General features: G+C 40.0%; 1 protein-coding gene across 6 annotated transcripts in view; it reads right to left on the bottom strand.

Moving 5' to 3' along the window:
• Positions 1 to 19,780, bottom strand: part of LOC133041134 (uricase) — a 124,517-nt gene that overhangs the window by 52,037 nt on the left and 52,700 nt on the right. The gene's annotated exons all lie outside the window — the stretch shown is intronic.

The following is a 19,780-nucleotide window of genomic DNA, read 5'->3' as shown; positions in this document are numbered from 1 at the left end:
GGACTGTAGCCTTCCAGTCTCCTCAGTCCACGGAATTCTCCAGGCAAGAATACCAGAGTAGGTTGCCATTCTCTTCTCTAGGGGATCTTCTCAACCCAGGGATTGAACCCAGGTCTCCTGCATTACAGGCAGATTCTATACCATCTGAGCCACCAGGGAAGCCCATTAATTGTATGATCTTGGGCCATTCAGTTGAACTCTCTAAGCCTTGGTTTTCTTCTCTATGAAATGGAGATAATATCTAAGTATGCTCAAGTACCTAGCACAGAGCCTGGCGCGGCTGACACTTAAAAATATAGGTGGAATTTGAATGTGAATTACCCTGCAGCGAGAAAAGACAAAAGGAAGTTTAGAGATGATTACTATTTTTCAAAAAGAAGAAATTGTCAGATTAAGAGGAAGAAATAAAACAACCCACCAACTTGGGAGAAATAAAGAAGTAGAACAAACTAGAATCAAATCTAGTAATCTTAATTCCAGTGTGTTTCATTTTCTGGAATTCTTATCACTAAATATAACTGTTATATAAATGAATAATAAATAATATATTTGTATTAGGTATATATAATAATATATATTTAATATATATATATAATAATATATTTGTATTAGGTATTCACTGTTTAATAACATTTGGAGCATGGTTCCTAATTTCAAGAAGCTTACAATCTAACAAAAGTAATCATAAGAATAACTAAAACTAGCACTTGTTGAGCATTTTGTTGTTCTTATTCAGCCACTCAGTCATGTCTGACTCTTTGCAACCCCATGGACTGCAGCATGCTAGGCTTCCCTGTCCTTCACTATCTACCAGAGTTTGCTCAAACTCATGTTCATTGAGTCATTGATGCCATCCAGCCATCTTGTCCTCTGTCATCCCCTCCTTCTCCTTCCCTCAATCTTTCCCAGCATCAGGGTCTTTTCCAACGAGTCAGCTCTTCACATCAGGTGGCCAAAGTACTGTAGGTTTAGCTTCAGCATTAGTCCTTCCAATGAATATTCAGGGTTGATTTCCTTTAGATTGACTGTTTGATCTCGTTGCTGTCCCATGGACTGCATATCAGTTCAGTTCAGTTCAGTCGCTCAGTCATGTCCGACTCTTTGCGACCCCATGAATTGCAGCACGCCAGGCCTCCCTATCCATCACAAACTCCCAGAGTTTACCCAAACTCATGCCCATCGAGTCAGTGATGCCATCCAGCCATCTCATCCTCTGTCATGTCCTTCTCCTCCTGCCCCCAACCCCTCCAAGCATCAGGGTCTTTTCCAACGAGTCAACTCTTTGCATGAGGTGGCCAAAGTATTGGAGTTTCAGCTTCAGCATCAGTCCTTCCAATGAATACCCAGGACTGATCTCCTTTAGGATGCACTGGTTGGATCTCCTTGCAGTCCAGGGGACTCTCAAGAGTCTTCTCCAACACCACAGTTCAAAAGCATCAATTCTTCGGTGCTCAGCTTTCTTCCCAGTCCAACTCTCACATCCATACATGACCACTGGAAAAACCATAGCCTTGACCAGATGGACCTTTGTTGGCAAAGTAATGTCTCTGCTTTTTAATATGCTATCTAGGTTGGTCATAACTTTTCTTCCAAGGAGTAAGCGTCTTTTAATTTCATGGCTGCAGCCACCATCCACAGTGATTTTGGAGCCCCCCAAAATAAAGTCTGACACTGTTTCCACTGTTTCTCCATCTATTTCCCATGAAGTGATGGGACCAGATGCCTTGATTTTAGTTTTCCGAATGTTGAGCTTTAAGCCAACTTTTTCACTCTCCTCTTTCACTTTCATCAAGAGACTTTTTAGTTCCTCTTCACTCTCTGCCATAAGGGTAGTGTCATCTGCATATCTGAGGTTATTGATATTTCTCCTGGCAATCTTGATTCCAGCTTGTGCTTCTTCCAGCCCAGCATTTCTCATGATGTACTCTGCATATAAGTTAAATAAGCAGGGTGACAATATACAGCCTTGATGTATTCCTTTTCTATTTGGAAGCAGTCTGTTGTTCCATGTCCAGTTCTAACTGTTGCTTCCTGACCTGCAAACAGGTTTCTCAAGAGGCAGGTCAGGTGGTCTGGTATTCCCATATCTTGAAGAATTTTCCACAGTTTATTGTGATCCACACAGTCAAAGGCTTTGGCGTAGTCAATAAAGCAGAAAAAGATGTTTTTCTGGCATTCTCTTGCTTTCTCGATGATCCAGCAGATGTTGGCAATTTGAGCTCTGGTTCCTCTACCTTTTCTAAAACCAGCTTGAACATCTGGAAGTTCTTGGTTCACGTATTGCTGAAGCCTGGCTTGGAGAAATTTGAGTATTACTTTACTAGCGTGTGAGATGAGTGCAATTGTGTGGTAGTTTGAGTATTCTTTGAGATTGCCTTTCTTAGGGATTGGAATGAAAACGGACCTTTTCCAGTCCTGTGTCCACTGCTGAGTTTACCAAATTTGCTGGAATATTGAGTGCAGCACTTTCACAGCATCGTCTTTAAGGATTTGAAATAGCTCAACTGGAATTCCATCACATCCACTAGCTTTGTTCATAGTGATGCTTTCTAAGGCCCACCTGACTTCACATTCCAGGATGTCTGGCTCTAGGTGAGTGATCACACCATTGTGATTATCTGGGTCGTGAAGATCTTTTTTGTACAGTTCTTCTGTGTATTCTTGCCACCTTGTCTTAACATCTTCTGCTTCTGTTAGGTCCATACCGTTTCTGTCCTTTATCAAACCCATATTTGCCTGAAATGTTCCCTTGATATCTCTAATTTTCTTGAAGAGATTTCTAGTCTTTCCCATTCTGTTGTTTTCCTCAATTTCTTTGCATTGATCGCTGAGGAAGACTTTCTTTTCTCTCCTTGCTATTCTTTGGAACTCTGCATTCAAATGGGTATATCTTTCTTTTTCTCCTTTGCTTTTCACTTCTCTTCTTTTCACAGCTATTTGTAAGGCCTCCTCAGACAACCATCTTCCCTTTTTGCATTTCTTTTCCATGGGGATGGTCTTGATCCCTGTCTCCTCTGCGATGTCACGAATCTCCGTCCATAGTTCATCAGGCTCTCTATCAGATCTAGTCCCTTAAATCTATTTCTCACTTCCACTTTATAGTCATAAGGGATTTGATTTAGGTCATACCTGAATGGTCTAGTGGTTATCCCTGCTTTCTTCAGTTTAAGTCTGAATTTGGCAATAAGGAGTTCATGATGTGAGCCACAGTCAGCTCCTGGTCTTGTTTTTGCTGACTGTATAGAGCTTCTCCATCTTTGGCTGCAAAGAATATAATCAATCTGATTTCAGTGTTGACCATCTGTTGATGTCCATGTGTAGAGTCTTCTCTTGTGTTGTTGGAAGAGGGTGTTTGTTATGACCAGTGTGTTCTCTTGGCAAAACTCTATTAGCCTTTGCCCTGCTTCATTCCATACTCCAAGGCCAAATTTGCCTGTTACTTCAGGTGTTTCTTGACTTCCTACTTTTTCATTCCAGTCCCCTATAATGATAAGGACATCTTTTTGGGGTGTTACTTCTAAAAGGTCTTGTAGGTCTTCATAGGACCGTTCAACTTCAGCTTCTTTAGCGTTACTGGTTGGGGCATAGGCTTGGATTACTGTGATATTGAATGGTTTGCCTTGGAAACAAACAGAGATCATTCTGTCATTTTTGAGATTGCATCCAAGTACTGCATTTTGGACTCTTTTGTTAACCATGATGGCTACTCCATTTCTTCTAAGGGATTCCTGCCCACAGTAGTAGATATAATAGTCATCTGAGTTAAATTCACCCATTCCAGTCCATGTTAGGTTGCTGATTCCTAGAATGTCGACATTTACTCTTGCCATCTCCTGTTTGACCACTGCCAATTTGCCTTGATTGATGGACCTAACATTCCAGGTTCCTATGCAGTATTGCTCTTTACAGCATTGGACCTTGTTTCTATCACCAGTCTCATCCACAACTGGGTATTGGTTTTGCTTTGGCTCCATCCCTTCATTCTTTCTGGAGTTATTTCTCCACTGATCTCCAGTAGCATATTGGGCACTTACCGACCTGGGGAGTTCCTCTTTCAGTATCCTATCATTTTGCCTTCTCATACTGTTCATGGGGTTCTCAAGGCAAGAATACTGAAGTGGTTTGCCATTCCCTTCTCCAGTGGACCACATTCTGTCAGAGCTCTCCACCATGACCCGACCGTCTTGGGTGGCCCCACACTGCATTGCTTAGTTTCATTGAGTTAGACAGAACTGTGGTCCTGTGATCAGATTGGCTAGTTTTCTGTGGTTATGGTTTTAGAGTGTCTGCCCTCTGATGCTCTCTCGCAACACCTACCGTCTTACTTGGGTTTCTCTTACCTCGGACGTGGGGTATCTCTTCACGGCTGCTCCAGCAAAGCACAGCCGCTGCTCCTTACCTTGGACGAGCAGTAACTTCTCACGGCGGCCCCTCCTGACCTTGAACGTGGAGTAGTTCCTCTTGGCCCTCCTGCGCCCGCGCAGCAGCTGCTCCTTGGAGGTGGGGTAGCTCCTCTCGGCTGCCGCTCCTGCGCTGTCGCAGCCTGGTGCTCTCGGTCGCTACCCCTACCCTTGGGCGAGGGGTAGCTCCTCACGGTCACGCTTCTGCGCGGTCAGTCGCAGCCGGCGCGCTTCTGCATATACTATGCAGTAAACAGCCAACCGACTTTTTCTTATTTGATCTTTATAACTATGCTATGCCGTAGGAACTACTATAATCCTTTTTTACTGACAAGGAAAGTGAGTCCTACAGAGTTTTAGTAACTTTTACAGTATCACAGAGGTCCAGCTGACCTCTAAGACTATTATGGTGTTAACTTCTATTTCAAGAGATGAGTTTTAAACAATGATGTGATATAGGATAATACATATCTTGATGTCTTAATTAACCAACATTCATGGGACATAATGGCACTAGTTCAGTGGAATGCAGAGGAAAAAACGAAGTTTGTCTTCCTGTTAGAAGCAAGCATAAGTTATGGGAATTTTGAATACTTGCTAGCTAACTTACATACTTAAAAATATAAGAAGACTTGAAAAATATATTTTGGCTTTTCAGAGAGCATCTGAACATAAATAATTCCAACAAAATCAGATTAGAAGAGAAATTTTAAAGTACAAAATCTTGACTTTAAAAAAGAAGAGGGTGAAAATGTTACTGAGCCCCAGCTTGGTAACAAATTTTGGGAAAGTCAGCCAGGATCATTGCTGCTTGAAGCCAGCTGACCCCAATTAGGGAATTTTCATGTAAGGCCCTAGCAGCTTCCAAGACCACTTGTCCTGAGGACCTTCCCTTCAAAATTCCCTGAAGTGGCACCAGCTGCCCCAGCACTTGGCAGTTGGAGCAAGAAATTGACAATTTGGGAGCCACCTTTCCTTTGAGCTGAAGCAGTTACTTCAGGAAGCTGAGGAGTTTACCCTGGAGCAACCCACCACTGTGTATGTCCCTCACCATGTCCTTTCTTTACTGGAACAGAAAGGGAGCTACTGGCTGGGAAAATGGGAAAGCACCAAGTAATTCTTTCGGACAATCCCAATGTAGGACTTCAGGTCACTTCAGTCATAAATCCAGCCCCGCTGTTCCCAGTTAATGCTGCATAATCCCCAGAGCATGACTGCCTACATGTCATCCAGCTAGTATATTTCAGCAGACCACACTTATCAGACCTGTCCACCAATGGAAACAGCTTCATGAATCAAGGTAGGCAGCGCACTGGGTATGCAGTGGTAATCCTTAAAAAGACTGTTGGGGCAAAAGCCCTGTGCCGGGGAGCTCAGCTCAGAAGGCAAAAGTCATTCCTCTGACAAGAGCCCTACTACTCACTGAACGCAAGCAAGTAAATACATACACAGACTCTCTCTGTGCATTCTCTGTGGTGCGTGCTCCCAGGGCAATCTGGAAAGAGAAGGGGCTCCTCATTTCAAACAATGAAGACTTAAAACATGCTTCTGAAATCCTGTCACTCCTTGAAGCAGTCCATAAACCCCCACAAGGGGCCATAATGCACTTCCCAGGCCACCAAAAGGGCAAGGCTCATTTAATAAAAGGCAACTGGTAATCTGACCAAGCTATAAAGAAGGAGCCAAGGAGGGGGATGGTCAAGCCATGACTTCTCCCACAGTCTGATCTGTCAAAATACCAGCCTGTGTATTCAGAAAAGGCAAGGAGAGGGTCAAAGAGTGGAGATTCACCCTTCATCACACCTCTCCTGGTTGGGAGTGTCATGCACACAGAAATGTTTTGCTTCCCAAGGTCCTCTTGGACACTGTGCTGCAGCACATTCATAATGATTCCCTTTCTAGGAGAGATGTCACCTTACAGTGGACACAAAAATATGTAATGGGGCCTAGCCCACAAAGGACCATCCAACAAGTCACTCAAAATTATAGAATTTGTGCTAAAAATAACCCAGACTGCTGTCAGACCTCCCCAGATGGGGACCCAACACAGAGGAACCCGTGCACCAAGGACTGGCCTATAGACTTTACTCAAATGCCTCGAGCCACAGGGAATTTCGGACACCTGCTAGCATTTGTGGACACTTTTACAGGATAGTTAGAAGCATATCCCACCAGGTCAGGAAAAGATTCTGAAGGTTTTAAAGTCCTCCTTAAGGAAATTATCCCCCAGTTTGGACTGCCTAACTCCCACCAAAGAGGTGATGGGCCTGTGTTTGTTTCTAGAACAACCCAACAAGCGTCTAAAGTACTTCAAATTAATTGAAAGCTACATTCATCCTGGAGTCCACAATCAACAGGAAAAACTGAGAAAATGAATCATACATTAAAAAGGAGCATTGCTAAAATATGTCAAGAGACGAATTTACCTTGGGATAAGGCCTTGCCAGTTGCCTTGCTATGGATCAACGTGACTCCCAGAAGCAGGCTTAATTTAAGCTCCTTTGAAATATTGTATGGTAGGCCATTCCAGGTGTCTGCCTGGGCGGGAGAATCTATAAATGCTCTGAACAATCTAACAGTTGCCAACTATGTTGAACTCTGGACACTATACTAACCTCTGTTCATGACTTTGTTTCCAGCAGGTCTGCTTATCCAATTGAGTTAGTCTTACATCCTTTCTGGTCTGGAGACTGAATCCCCCTTAAAACCTGTAGAAAACAAGGGCCTGAATACCAGCTGACTGCAAGGTGGGTAGGACCACTCATGAGTGTGGTATTACTCATCACACACTCATCCATCAAGCTAGCTAGAGTAAAACCATGGATTCATCACACTTGGGTTAAAGTAGCCCCACTGACATCAGAAAATGACCCAACTCCTGAGAGGCCTAGAGAGCAATCAGTTCAGTTCAGTTCATTTACTCAGTCGTGTCCGACTCTTTGTGACCCCATGAATCGCAGCACGCCAGGCCTCCCTATCCATCACCAGCTCCCTGACTTTACTCAGACTCATGCCCATCGAGTCGGTGATGCCATCCAGCCATCTCATCTCTGTCACCTCCTTCTCCTCCTGCCCCCAACCCCTCCAAGCATCAGGGTCTTTTCCAACGAGTCAACTCTTCACATGAGGTGACCAAAGTATTGGAGTTTCAGCTTCAGCATCAGTCCTTCCAATGAACACCCAGGACTGATCTCCTTCAGGATGGACTGGTTGGATCTCCTTGCAGTCCAAGGGACTCTCAAGAGTCTTCTCCAACACCATAGTTCAAAAGCATCAATTTTTCGGCACTCAGCTTTCTTCACAGTCCAACTGTCACATCCATACATGACCACTGGAAAAACCATAGCCTTGACCAGACAGACCTTTCTTGGCAAAGTAATGTCTCTGCTTTTTAATATGCTATCTAGGTTGGTCATAACTTTCCTTCCAAGGAGTAAGCGTCTTTTAATTTCATGGGTGCAGTCACCATCCGGAGTGATTTTGGAGCCCAAAAGAATAAAGTCTGACACTGTTTCCACTGTCTCCCCATCTATTTCCCATGAGGTGATGGGACCAGATGCCATGATCTTAGTTTTCTGAATGTTAAGCTTTAAGCCAGCTTTTTCACTCTCCTCTTTCACTTCATCAAGAGGCTTTTTAGTTGTCTTAAGTTTCTGCCATAAGGGTGGTGTCATTTGCATATCTGAGGTTATTGATATTTCTCCCGGCAATCTTGATTCCAGCTTGTGCTTCTTCCAGCCCAGAGTTTCTCATGATGTACTCTGCATATAAGTTAAATAAGCAGGGTGACAATATACAGCCTTGATGTGCTCCTTTTCCTATTTGGAACCAGTCTGTTGTTCCATGTCCAGTTCTAATAGATTTGTGAATTCTTAGAAGGGTTAAGATTGCTCTTCAAAAAGAGTAAAATTTCATCACAGAGATGATGTTGATGAGATTAAAATTTCATCACAGAAGGAATTTCATTAGATTCAAATAGTTGCAAATAAGGACAGAAAAGTGTATTGCTTACTAAAAATTTTAGGAATATTCCAGACCCCAAGCCAATCACTTCCATTTCATGATCACACCCTTATCACCTCTGTTCAGTGGGAAGTAACCAGAAAGATAATTACCCATTTTCCAACAAGACTGTGGAATGAACATTGATAGGGAGGAATTGTAATAGGGGTGGGACAGGCGCTACCTATAGCAGTCCCTCTCAGTCATTGGTCAGCCCCACAGTGGGCCCCTCCCCCTACTCTGTATAAAGGGATCCTGGAATGGGGCTGAGAAAAGATGGGGCTCTTTTATTTATTTATTTATTTGAGATGCTAATCTGCCATCATCTCAGTCTGCTAGCTTTCCGATTAAAGTCACTATTCTTTGCCCCAATAACTTGTCTCCCAATTTATTGGCCTGTCATGTCGTGAGCAGAGAGAGCTTGAACTTGGTAAGAAAAACTTGATCCAACAGTATGAATGAATAAAATGAGTAGTGAATTAAGAGTAATGAATAAAAGGAAAAAGAGATAGCAAAGGTGAAGAAATTCAAATGAACAAAATAAACATGCACAATAAGTTTGAGATTTACTCTCAAAAGTAAAGTGGTTTCATACCAATTTACTAGAAAAGTGGTTTCATACCAATTTCAACAGAACAATCTATTGGAGAAGAGAGTCAAAATCAGAAATCACAGAATAAAAGTATAGGAATGTGAGAGAGAGAAGAAATAGAAGATGCTGGTTCATTGGAAATGCAAAGAAAGGATGTGTTTCTCATTGAAGTAGAGATGGGATGTGACTGGACCTTCCTTGAGGAAGGAAAAAAATGCCAGAACTAAATAGTCCTGGTAGTTCAAGGCTATCAAATACTAACCCTGGGATGAAGGAATATATGTTGGTGTTGGTAGCTCCCTATGGTGGAACTTCGAGGCAGCTATAATAAACCAAACGAGAGCCAGTATTGCTATCTTTTTCAAGCATGTGCCCAGGATTGTTACCTAGTCAAGCTGATTCCCATAGAGACAATTGGGATATATCTTTAGGGTAATAACAGTATTGGAAGGAAACAAATATTTGAGAACATGAGGTATTTTAAATTGATTCCCTTTGGGAGAAAGAGGAAAATGTGGGAGATATTAGTGAATGAAATTTTCTAAACCATGACTTAAAACAATGAAATTAAAGAGCCATGTCTAAAATGGGACTGTATCTTTCCAAGAAGGGTAAGACTGTTTGTCTATAAACTACTTAATGTAATTATGAGGAAAAGTTAGAAATAAACCTATAGCAATAATAATTAGAGTAAAAGATGGTAGTTCTAACATGGAACCTCCAAGACATTTTTCTGCTGTGCCTTCTTCTTAGAAAAGCTATTTTCCCTAGTTTGTTGGTGTCAAGAAAAGATCTTTCTTCTCTAGATCCAAATGGCTGGAGCAAGTGAGCTTGTAACACCAAAGAACATAAGTTATGGGCCGTTTCAAGGCAATTAGATATGGGAGATACAGTAGGGGTACCAAGGCTGAATTTGGGGATTGGACACTTGATCACGTCCATTGCAGATAGCATCACCATAGCATTTCCCTTGTGCAAACATAACCAACAAATGCTAGGATGCAGAAGCTGGGGAATGGTACAGACGAACCTCAAAATCAAAGAAGCACAGAGAGATAGCAATTCCTAAGTGTCAGATGTCAGTTGAGTTCCTTGTGGAGCTCAGCTATCCTCTATGGTCACATAGAGGATACTATATGTTATAGAATACTATACTATTCTATAACATACTCCTATATTCTGTCATTAAGGCCCCCATATTTAGTTTAGTTTATTTTGAGGAGGTACCTAATTCTTGCAAGCAAACAATTCTTATCTAAATTATGTAGAAAAAAGCATGACTATGAGTGTGTTGCAAATCATTTCAATAAAAATAATAGAGAATTGTGTTCTAAACAAGTCTCACAGTCTCATAACATCAGGTGTTTTACATACTAACATAGAATATGTGTTATAAAGAAGATACATTTGATATTGTAGCATGGCATGGTAAATATGCTTTCACAGGAAGCATTGATGGGATAGAATAAGAAAGAGTTATGACATAATTTCAAATATTCAGACATTTACTAAGGGTCTCATCCAGCTAAAGTTAATTCTTGATTAACTTTTAGTTTAATACACAGACAATTGCATCTCCCAAAGAGCAGATAAAGTATCTAGAGGAATTTCAACTCTGAGCCAAAACTTGCCAGAAAGGAGGAGTGTGTTGGTGAAAGGAAAGTAATGGTGTCCCAAGAGAAAACTTTTCTGGATGATCATCAGGAAAACAGAAGTTGAATATAGCCTAAGATTAGAAAGCCTGAGATTGAGGTACAGAAGAAAATATGATTCCACGGCAGAAGATTCTTTAAGGGGATATAGTTTAAGGGGTTATGAAGTTACCAAAAAATGAAATTCTGACTATGTGGTTTCTCTATGAGAAAGAAATGGAAAAGCAGTGTAATTATACAGTTTTCTCATGAGGTTATATGTAACAGTTGCATACAAACCATAAGAGAAAAAGGCCAATGAAATTAGAATAAAAGAATGGCATCAATCTATATACAGAATTACATGAAAGAAAAAAGGCTACTTGTGCAAAAAAATGCTAAGGTTAACAAAAAAATTTTATGCTTATATTTGATCAGGATACACTGGAACAAATAGTAGTTTGTGAATACCAAAGAAAAAATCTTTGTCTCTTTTATTTCTGTCTTTTCAGTAAAGGTGAATGGCATTCAAACTGAGAGGGTATGGAAAAAATGGACAGGGATGACTAAGTCAAGACTTCTGCAAAGTAATTTTAAAGAAAGCACATTTTAAGAAAGTTATACTACCTTGAGTTCATGTTTTCAGGCCCAATAAATTACAGCTGAAAACTACTGAAAGACCAGAGATCTTTGCAGAAACATGGAGGGCAGGCAAATATCATCTTAATTTCCAAAAAGGGATGGAAGGTATGGTCTGAAATTTAATCACCAGAATGATCCTACAGTGAATCTTTAAAGGGCCAGATTTTAAGCCCTTAGAAAATGATCAGTTAGACAATCTGCAAGGCTGAGAAAGAACCAAGCCCTCTAAGAGTCAGCATCTCTGACTACCTCATTTCCATTTGGACAACAGTTACAGATGGATCAGTGGTAAAGAATCTGCCTACCAATGAAGGAGATATGAGTTCGATCTCTGCATGGGGAAGGCCACTGGAGAAGGAAATGGCAACCTACTCCAAGTAGTCTTGCCTGGGAAATCCCATGGACAGAGGGGCCTGGCCAGTTACAATCCATGGGGTCACAAAGAGTAGGACACGACTTAGTGACCTAAACAGCAGCAACAGCAAAATTGTAGGTGGGAAATCCTTGAATAGAAACAAAATAGATATCTCTCAATATCCTGTGGTCAAGATGATAACACTGGGTGAATGTGAATACAGACTGATGAATTTATACATTATTCAAAGGGTAGTCAAGGTGAATTTATGTCCATTTAAAAGGAGGTTCTTGGTGTCATACCAAAGAACCTGAGCACTTTTTTCCAATTTAATCCATCAAACATAATCTGTACTAAACACTGTGATGAGAAAAAGGAACAACAAGGAACAAGACAGACAGTTTCTGCCCTTAAGGATCTTAAATTTGAGTCTGCCCTTAGGTCTGTTCCATAAATATTTTTAGATGACTTTGGTGAGTATCCAGAAAACTCGTTAATTACATTTTTATATGACAAGCAGGTAAAAAAAAATAGTAGATCCTACAGATGATGAAATTTATTCCCAAGGAACCTTGAAAGGCTGGTGTAATAGATTAAATTAAATAATACTGAATATAATAAAGATAAATATAAGTCTCTTCCCTTGAATCCAAAATTAACAACAACAAAACCCCACAATGACCATCATAGAGGTAACAGGCTGAAGGAACATATAATTTAACAGCAGATGACAGAAAATGATTCATGGCCTTTGGCAGAAAACACAATATGACTATGCAGTGTGACTGGCTGAAAAAAAAAAAGATACTATAATACTGAGATGTATGCATTGAACATATATTAGAAAGAGTAAATAGTAAATAGGTGGTGGCCCAGGTATCATCTTTATGACAAATACACAAACAGTGAAGGATGTGTAGAAGAAATGGGCCAGAATAAAGATGGCCTCTGTGACAGAAGAGGAAACAGTACAAAGAAACAAACAAAAAAGAAAGAAACAGAAATGTCTATCCCCAAAAAGGGTCATTGGGAACAGGATACAAATCTTCAAATATATAAAAGACTTTTCTGTGGAGGAGGGTCTATACTTGTTCTGTATGACATCTAGAGGCTGAGGTAGGATAAAGCAGTGAAAAATAGAATGAATCACATCCAGCTCAAATGAAGTACAAACCATGTTGTCTAAACATTTACCCATGGCCAATGAGCTCTATGGGATCTACCGTACTAGGCTTCTCTCTAGCCCCTGTCCCACTGCTCTCCCACCCACTCATTACAGGTCACCTACTGTCATTCCTCCTATTCCTCAAACTCACCAACCCGACCTTGGCATTATGTACTTGCTAGTCCTGCTGTCTGAAAAGCTTTTTCCCCAGATGTGTACATGGTTGGCCTTTTATCATTAGGGCCCTTAGCATTAAGGTAAATTCTGATGAGAAGGCTTTTCTGGTCACCCTATCTAAGTTAGAATCTCCAGTCACTTTGCAGTGCAACACTATTTTATTTTAACATTCATCCCTATATGATATTATCTTCATGGTGGTACATGGACTTTTGCTTTCTATCCACTGTCAAATTCCTAGCCCCTTGTACAATGCCTGGAACATTGGGTGCTCAGTGAACATTGGTTGAATGTATGAGTGAATGTAAAGTTGGTGAGATCTGCCAGAATATATATTTGAGTGAAGAGCAAAAACTCATTGGGAAGGCTGTAGTAGGGGAGATTAGCACACAGATTAAAACATATAACTGGGTGATCTTAAAGACCTTTTCAATCCTGAAGTTCTACAATTATTCCCTAATTTATGGAATGCATTATAGTATCACTAGTGGCTTGAGAGAGATGATAAATGGAGACTGGAACAGTCAAGAAGTCTTCATCAAAGATGTAGTTACTGTTGTTCAGTTCCTAAGCTGTGTCTGACTCTTTGACCCCATGGACTGCAGCATGACAGTCTTCCCTGTCCTCCCAGTGTTTGCTCAAACTCATGTTCATGGTGGAATTTAAACAGTAGGAATGGGAGGAAAGATGTTTTAGGAGAAAGAAATATCATGAACAAAGTCTCAGAGGCAGACCAGAGTATCATATGAGTGAGAGAAAACTGTAAGAAGTTCAGTTCAGTTCAGTTCAGTCGCTCAGTTGTGTCTGATTCTTTGTGACCCCATGAATTGCAGCACACCAGGCCTCCCTGTCCATCACCAACTCCCGGAGTTTACCCAAATGCATGTCCATCGAGTCGGTGATGCCATCCAGCCATCTCATCCTCTGTTGTCCCCTTCTCCTCCTGCCCCCAATCCCTCCCAGCATCAGGGTCTTTTCCAATGAGTCAACTCTTCGCATGAGGTGGCCAAAGTATTGGATATTCAGCTTCAACATCAGTCCTTCCAATGAACACCCAGGACTGATCTCCTTTAGGATGGACTTGTTGGATCTCCTTGTAGTCCAAGGGACTCTCAAGAGTCTTCTCCAACACCACAGTTCAAAAGCATTAGGGTCATCTAAAGGAGAGGGTGTGCTTTGGGAACTTGAGAAAAATGAGACTAGACAGAATAGGGCCACAATACAAGGTGGGACCTTAAAGCCAAACTATGAATTAAACTCTGTGGGAAAATCCTGAGTATCCTTGAGAAGATAGGTGAACACCATGATAAAGGCAATGATTTAAGAGATGTTGATCCCTGGTAGAATCCGAGCCTTGTAATTGATTTGAACTAAATGATATCCCTTCAACTATAAAACAATTTATTCTTTTCTAATCTATTCCATTTTAGGAGGCTTTAACAATAATCCTGATGTAAGATATGAGGCCTTGACCTAAGATAGTAACAAGTGAAACAAAAAGATTAATGTGAGAGATTTTTTTAAAAAGCTATCAGGAGGGAGGAGCTAAGATGGTGGAGGAATAGGACAGGGAGACCACTTTCTCCCTACAAATTCATCGAAAGATCATCTGAACGCTGAGCAAACTGCACAAAACAACTTCTGATCGCTAGCAGAGGACATCAGGCGCCCAGAAAAGCAGCACATTGTCTTCGAAAGGAGAGAGAAGAAATCCAGTTCCATGCACAAGAACACCGACACAAACTTCCCTAACCAAGAAACCTTGACAAGACAATCGTCCAACCTCACCCACTGGGAGAAACATCCACAATAAAAAGGAACCACAGACCTCCAGAATACAGAAAGCCCACTCCAGACACAGCAATCTAAACAAGATGAAAAGGCAGAGAAATACCCAACAGGTAAAGGAACATGAAAATGCCCACCAAGCCAAACAAAAGAAGAGGAGATAGGGAATCTACCTGAAAAAGAATTTAGAATAATGATAATAAAAATGATCCAAAATCTTGAAAACAACATGGAGTTACAGATAAATAGCCTGGAGACAAGGATTGAGAAGATGCAAGAAATGTTTAACAAGGACCTAGAATAAATAAAAAAAGAGTCAATTAAAAATGAATAATGCAATAAATGAGATCAAAAACACTCTGGAGGGAACCAACAGTAGAATAACGGAGGCAGAAGATAGGATAAGTGAAGTAGAAGATAAAATGGTGGAAATAAATGAAGCAGAGAGGAAGAAAGAAAAAAGAATCAAAAGAAATGAGGACAACCTCAGGGACCTCTGGAACAATGTGAAATGCCCCAACATTAGAATCATAGGAGTCCCAGAAGAAGAAGACAAAAAGAAAGGCCATGAGAAAATACTCGAGGAGATAATAGCTGAAAACTTCCCTAAAATGGGGAAGGAAATAGTCACACAAGTCCAAGAAACCCAGAGAGTCCCAAACAGGATAAACCCAAGGAGAAACACCCCAAGACACATATTAATCAAATTAGCAAAGATCAAACACAAAGAACAAATATTAAAAGCAGCAAGGGAGAAACAACAAATAACACACCAGGAGATTCCCATAAGGATAACAGCTTATCTTTCAATAGAAACTCTTCAGGCCAGAAGGGGATGGCAGGACATACTTAAAGTAATGAAAGAGAATAACCTACAACCCAGATTGCTGTACCCAGCAAGGATCTCATTCAGATATGAAGGAGAATTCAAAAGCTTTACAGACAAGCGAAAGCTGAGAGAATTCAGCACCACCAAACCAGCTCTTCAACAAATGCTAAAGGATCTTCCCTAGACAGGAAACACAGAAAGGTTGTATAAACACGAACCCAAAACAACAAAGTAAATGGCAATGGGACCATACCTAGCAATAATTACCTTAAATGTAAATGGGTTGAATGCCCCAACCAAAAGACAAAGACTGGCTGAATGGATACAAAAACAAGACCCCTATATATGCTGTCTATAAGAGACCCACCTCAAAACAAGAGACACATACAGACTGAAAGTGAAGGGCTGGAAAAAAATATTTCACGCAAATGGAGACCAAAAGAAAGCAGGAGTCGCAATACTCATATCAGATAAAATAGACTTTCAAATAAAGGCTGTGAAAAGAGACAAAGAAGGACACTACATAATGATCAAAGGATCAATCCAAGAAGAAGATATAACAATTATAAATATATATGCACCCAACATAGGAGCACTGCAATAGGTAAGGCAAATGCTAACGAGTATGAAAGAGGAAATTAACAATAACACAATCATAGTGGGAGACTTTAATACCCCACTCACACCTATGGATAGATCAACTAAACAGAAAATTAACAAGGAAACACAAACTTTAAATGACACAATCGACCAGCTAGACCTAACTGATATCTATAGGACATTTCACCCCAAAACAATCAATTTCACCTTTTTCTCAAGTGCACATGGAACCTTCTCCAGAATAAATCACATCCTGGGCCATAAATCTAGCCTTGGTAAATTCAAAAAAATTGAAATCATTCCAGTCATCTTTTCTGACCACAATGCAGTAAGACTAGATCTCAATTACAGGAAAAAAACTATTAAAAATTCAAACATATGGAGGCTAAATAACATGCTTCTGAATAACCAACAAGTCATAGAAGAAATCAAAAAAGAAATAAAAATATGCATAGAAACGAATGAAAATGAAAATACAACAACCTAAAACCTCTGGGACACTATAAAAGCAGTGCTAAGGGGAAGGTTCATAGCATTACAGACTTACCTCAAGAAACAAGAAAAAAGTCAAATAAATAACCTAGCTCTACACCTAAAGCAACTAGAGAAGGAAGAAATGAAGAACCCCAGGGTTAGTAGAAGGAAAGAAATCTTAAAAATTAGGGCAGAAATAAATGCAAAAGAAACAAAAGAGACCATAGCAAAAATCAACAAAGCTAAAAGCTGGTTTTTTGCAAAGATAAACAAAATTGACAAACCGTTAACAAGACTCATTAAGAAACAAAGGGAGAAGAATCAAATCAACAAAATTAGAAATGAAAATGGAGAGATCACAACAGACAACACTGAAATACAAAGGATCATAAGAGATTACTACCAGCAGCTCTATGCCAATAAAATGGACAACTTGGAAGAAATGGACAAATTCCTAGAAAAGTATCTTTCCAAAACTGAACCAGGAAGAATTAGAAGATCTTAACAGAGCCATCACAAGCACGGAAATCGAAACTGTAATCAGAAATCTTCCAAACAAAAGCCCAGGACCAGATGGTTTCACAGCTGAATTCTACCAAAAATTTAGAGAAGAGCTAACACCTATCTTACTCAAACTCTTCCGGAAAATTGCAGAAGAAGGTAAACTTCCAAACTCATTCTATGAGGCCACCATCACCCTAATTCCAAAACCAGACAAAGATGCCCCCCCAAAAAAGAAAACTACAGGCCAATATCACTGATGAATATATGCAAAAATCCTTAACAAAATTCTATCAAACAGAATCCAGCAATGTATTAAAAAGATCATACATCATGACAAAGTGGGTTTTATCCCAGCAATGCAAGGATTCTTTAATATCCGCAAATCAATCAATGTAATACACCACATTAACAAATTGAAAGATAAAAACTATGTGATTATCTCAATAGATGCAGAAAAAGCCTTTGACAAAATTCAACATCCATTTATGATAAAAACTCCCCAGAGAGCAGGAATAGAAGGAACATGCCTCAACATAATAAAAGCTATATATGACAAACCCACAGCAAGCATTATCCTCAATGGTGAAAAATTGAAAGCATGTCCCCTAAATCAGGAACAAGACAAGGGCGCCCACTCTCACCACTACTATTCAACATAGTGTTGGAAGTTTTGGCCACAGCAATCAGAGCAGAAAAAGAAATAAAAGGAATCCAGATAGGAAAAGAAGAAGTGAAACTCTCACTGTTTGCAGATGACATGATCCTCTACATAGAAAACCCTAAAGACCCTACCAGAAAATTACTAGAGCTAATCAATGAATGTAGTAAAGTTGCAGGATATAAAATTAACACACAGAAATCCCTTGCATTCCTATACACTAACAATGAGAAAACAGAAAGAGAAATTAAGGAAATAATACCATTCACCATTGCAATAAAAAGAATAAAATACTTAAGAGTATATCTACCTAAAGAAACAAAAGACCTATACATAGAAAACTATAAAACACTGATGAAAGAAAAGAGGACACAAATACATGGAGAAATATACCGTGTTCATGGATTGGAAGAATCAATAATGTGAAAATGGGTATACTACCCAAAGTAATCTATAGATTCAATGCAATCCCTATCAAGCTACCAATGGTATCCTTCACAGAACTAGAACAAATAATTTCACAATTTGTATGGAAATACAAAAACCTCGAATAGCCAAAGCAATCTTGAGAAACAAGAATGGAGCTGGAGGAATCAACCTGCCTGACTTCAGGCTCTACTACAAAGCCACAGTCATCAAGACAGTATGGTACTGGCACAAAGACAGAAATATAGATCAATGGAACAGAATAGAAAGCCCAGAGATAAATCCACATACCTACAGACACCTTATCTTCGACAAAGGAGGCAAGAATATACAATGGAAAAAAGACAACCTCTTTAACAAATGGTGCTGGGAAAACCGGTCAACCACTTGTAAAAGAATGAAACTAGAACACTTTCTAACACCATACACAAAAATAAACTCAAAAATGGATTAAAGATCTAAATGTAAGACCAAAAACTATAAAACTCCTAGAGGAGAACATAGGCAAAACACTCTCCGACATAAATCACAGCAAGATCCTCTATGACCCAACTCCTAGAATATTGGAAATAAAAGCAAAAATAAACAAATGGAACCTAATGAAACTTAAAAGCTTTTGCACAACAAAGGAAACTATATGCAAGGTGAAAAGACAGCCTTCAGAATGGGAGAAAATAATAGCAAATGAAGAAACAGACAAAGGATTAATCTCAAAAATATACAAGCAACTCCTGCAGCTCAATTCCAGAAAAATAAATGACCCAATCAAAAAATGGGCCAAAGAACTAAACAGACATTTCTCCAAAGAAGACATACAGATGGCTAACAAACACATGAAAAGATGCTCGACATCACTCATTATCAGAGAAATGCAAATCAAAACCACAATGAGGTACCATTACACGCCAGTCAGGATGGCTGCTATCCAAAAGTCTACAAGCAATAAAGGCTGGAGAGGGTGTGGAGAAAAGGGAACCCTCTTACACTGTTGGTGGGAATGCAGACTAGTACAGCCACTATGGAGAGCAGTGTGGAGATTCCTTAAAAAACTGGAAATAGAACTGCCATATGACCCAGCAATCCCACTTCTGGGCATTCACACTGAGGAAACCAGATCTGAAAGAGACACGTGTACCCCAGTGTTCATCGCAGCACTGTTTATAATAGCCAGGACATGGAAGCAACCTAGATGCCCATCAGCAGATGAATGGATAAGGAAGCCATGGTACATATACACTATGGAATATTACTCAGCCATTAAAAGAATTCATTGAATCAGTTCTAATGAGATGGATGAAACTGGAGCCCATTATACAGAGTGAAGTAAGCCAGAAAGATAAAGACCAATACAGTATACTAACACATATATATATGGAATTTAAAAAGATGGTAATGATAACCCTATATGCAAAACAGAAAAAGAGACACAGATGTACAGAACAGACTTTTAGACTCTGTGGGAGAAGGCGAGGGTGGGATGTTTTGAGAGAACAGCATTGAAACAAGTATACTATCAAGGGTGAAACAGATCACCAGC

This window comes from Dama dama, chromosome 20 (genome assembly GCF_033118175.1).
Source record: "Dama dama isolate Ldn47 chromosome 20, ASM3311817v1, whole genome shotgun sequence".
Taxonomy (NCBI): domain Eukaryota; kingdom Metazoa; phylum Chordata; class Mammalia; order Artiodactyla; family Cervidae; genus Dama; species Dama dama.
The sequence above is the reverse complement of the archived record's forward strand: the minus strand, read 5'-3'. Positions and strand labels throughout refer to the sequence as shown.